We start from the raw sequence: 3,936 nt of genomic DNA, 5'->3' as shown, positions 1-3,936 counted from the left end.
AAATAAATATTTCATTTTTGGTCCCACCTTGTCAGGAGTAGTGGAACATACCCTTTTACATCCACACATGCTTTACCTCCCGACATGCTTTACCTTTGCACATGTCCTACTTTAGCATGGACTTTAGCTCCACACATGCTTTTCTTCTGCACAGTCTTTAACTTTGCAGATGGCTTACCTTTGAACATGCCTTATTCCACACATCTCTTACTTCCACTAGTTTTAGACTTAGTAAAATTCTCCAAACAAGGAAACTTATCACTGAGACCTATACACATTAATATATGAAAATACATATTTATGTTAATGGAATTTATAAAAAAATTTCCCATAAATTAAAATTTTAGTAAGCATAAATTTCTCTCTAATTCTTACCAAGTAAAAACACAAAAATTACAATTGGACATAGTACCTTATTTCATAAACAGGATAACTCTAGCCCACCAAAAATATATGGGAAAATGAAAGATTGCCACCCAATGAGTTAGAGTGTCATTATTCACTTTATGCTTAATTTTGATATAAATACCATTGGAAATATTTCTTTATGACTACATCAAATTTAATAAATTCTTCCAATCAAATAATTAATATGAATTTAAATCTAATTTACTACTTTAGCATCTATATTTGTCTTGTGGGCATCAAGGTAGCTTCATTTCCTTCACATCACTCAAAAGTGAATCTCACGACTAGAAAAAGTCATATAACAATGATATTTATTAATTCCTTAACATGTCAATAATATGCCTTAATTTCTCCCAATTTATTAGGTGTAAGATCAAATCAAGTAAGATAAGACATGAAATATTTTGACTTTTCCATGCTTCTGGAATATTATGGGAGTCAAATGATGCTTTCACTTTTACCTTTGCAGATGCTTTAGCTCCACACAAACCTTAGCTTCACAGATTCCTTTCTTCTGGAAAGTCTCTAACTCTCCACATGCATTACCTTTGCACATGCCTTACTTACACTGCTTTTAGACTTAATATGATTTTTCAAGCAAAAAAAACTTGTCACACAAGATTATAGACATTAATATATCCACATACATATCTTATTTAATGGAATTAATATATGTTGTTCTAAAAAATTAAAAGTTTGTCTTCTAAGTATAAATTCCTATCCAATTTTTACCAAGTAAAAACATGAAAATTACATTTGCACATAGTATCTTCTCTCACACACGAAATAACTGTAGTCCACAATAAATATAGGGGAGAAAAGAAAGATCTCCACAAAATGAGTGGAATATATAAAATTTAATAAATTCTTTCAATAAATAAAAATGTGAATTTAAACCGAATTTACTACGTTTGCCTCTATCTTTACCCTGCGTGCATCGAAGTAGCTTCATTTCCCACCACGTAACCAAAAAAGGAATACTACTAGTAGATAAATCATATAACCATGATATTTATTAATTCCTTAACATATCCATAATATGGCTTAACTTCTCCCAATATATTAAGTGTAAAACAAATCAAGCAAAATAAAATATAAAATATTAGAATTTCTTCATGCTTTTGAAATATTGTAGAAGGAATCAAATATTACTTACCCTTTTACCTTCACACATGATTTACCTCCACACATAATTTACTTTTTCACATACTTTAGCTTCACAGATTCCTTGCACATGCCTTACCTCCGCACATTCTTCTCCCACACAACACTTCCCATTCCATATGCTCCTCTTTTCTCACATGTACTACTCCATACAATTACTTTCATGCACTTGTCCTTTCTCACACAACTTCCCACTCAATGTTATTAATTACATGTATGTCACTTGTTGTGATTACAATGATTTTGTGGTATAATATTTATACCAATTAATTTAATCTCTTTGTCACTTATGGTACTCATATTGAGGGTATTAATAGAGAAGATATATATATAATTTTTCCCTTTGGGCACATTTCTTCTAATTGGTAATCTTCCTTTACTCTCCTTGTGTGGGTTCTTAGTTTCATTTCACCAAGAACTACCACTATGAGATTACAGTTTCATGAAACAAGAGGGAAAAAGTTTTACTAGCATGTGGATTTGTGTAATCTACTATATTTATCAATTATATATACCTACAAAACATAATCATTGCACTTGTATGGTGTCCTAATTTCCAAATACTAGAACTATTTTTTTTTAATCATAGTTCCTTACATGGCATATACCTGGTACATTTAATGTTCGTGTGAGACACTTTTGATAAAGGATTTTTATATGAAACAAATGTATGTCTATTCAATTTGTGGTTTGTTTCTAGCTCTTCCATCTTGCTTAGTATTTCATAAGTTTTTGTTTCACCTTTTTCACTCTTTTTTTATCTCCAGACTTTGTATAGTCTTCTAATGTTAGTTTAGTGTAAATATGACCTTTCCTTTTTCTAATTTTTTTGTCTTTATTTTATCTTCTCGAATACCTACTTGGAAGAAATGTAAAAATAGGAATGATAGCAAGAAAAATAATAACTAAAAATCACGGTGTCCAATTTAGTTACTTAGTTAAATGAAATCAATCATATACTTCATGTTTTTCTAGATTTCATTCATTTGTATACATGCTATATATTAAAATCTCATCATGTCTTTCCTTATAGCTATTTGTCTAGTAATATGATGATTCATTGATAATAAATGCAACAGGGATTAAGAAAATATAATTTAAGTAAAAAAAATACATACCTGACTGAGGTAATATGTAGTATTGAACCTTTAGTTTCATATGAAAGTTGGTCATGTTACATTTTTTTGTGATTACAAATTTCATTATGGTTATATGTTGTGGCTCACATTATTTGTTAGCATTTTTCATGCCCATATCACATACTAATAATGATATTGACTTATCATTATTTAATGGTTTTTAACACCTTATAAATTATGTTTAGTAGTTTATGCTTTCATCCATATTCTATGTTTCATTTTCCATGTTTCCAGGTGCATGAACTATATAAAAGAAATTCTAGCTAACTCATTGTATTATGTCATATTTGCTTATCCAATGTGATTTTTGAATTGCCTTCCTCTTCTATCAAATTTTTAAATCCTATGATTGGTTGAACAAATTGTAACATAGTTTTTTTCCTCTTATCGAATTTAAAAAAAAGAATACAAATCATGGTATAAATGATGGGACTAGTCACTTTGTAGTTATTACCCTTGTTATTTTATTTTATCTTTGATTTAAAACTACATATAAAAATATTATAGTAAAAATGATATGATAATTTATTTGAAATTAATTTCAAGTATAGCTAAAAATTTTAATTTCAATAATATATATTTATGAAAGTATAGAGAACTAGAATTTGAAATTCGTAGCACAAATATTAATTATTCTATATTATTTTAAACTCTCAAACATTTCACAATGTTAAACTTATTAAAAAATATTTATAACAAAATTATTAAGATAACGCATTTCATTAAGTCATAATCATATACCCTAAATCCAAATGCTATGTACCAAACTCCCAAAAAAACATAAAAATAAAAAGTCAAATTAGAACCCTATACCTTTAGGAATCAAATAAAAAAATGAATGAAAAACCTGTTGGAAGGGAACCTCCATAAGTGCTCTAAATAAGATGATATCTAAAACTAAATCATATATGTATATATAAAATGGTAAAAATTGCAATTAAAAGGTATAGGTAATTATTAAGTAGCTTATCTGACCCACAAGAATAAAATTAATATATCAAAGAATGGTAATAAATCAATATTTAGGTATTAATACCTCTGGAAAACAAAAACAGACAAATCTCAAACATTTTTAATAATCAACATGGTCATAGAATTCAACAATAAAATGGATAGTTGGAGTAAAAAGAGATATCACAATTCTTTGTCCAAATTAAATTAATCCACTAGTATAAACTTAATATAAGTGGCTAATACCTATACACAGCTATTTGAGAATGATTTT

Source organism: Pinus tabuliformis, chromosome 6 (genome assembly GCF_031772625.1).
Source record: "Pinus tabuliformis cultivar Carrire ecotype Pingquan chromosome 6, CPIR1, whole genome shotgun sequence".
NCBI classification, from domain to species: Eukaryota; Viridiplantae; Streptophyta; class Pinopsida; order Pinales; family Pinaceae; genus Pinus; species Pinus tabuliformis.
This window is presented reverse-complemented; position numbering follows the sequence as displayed.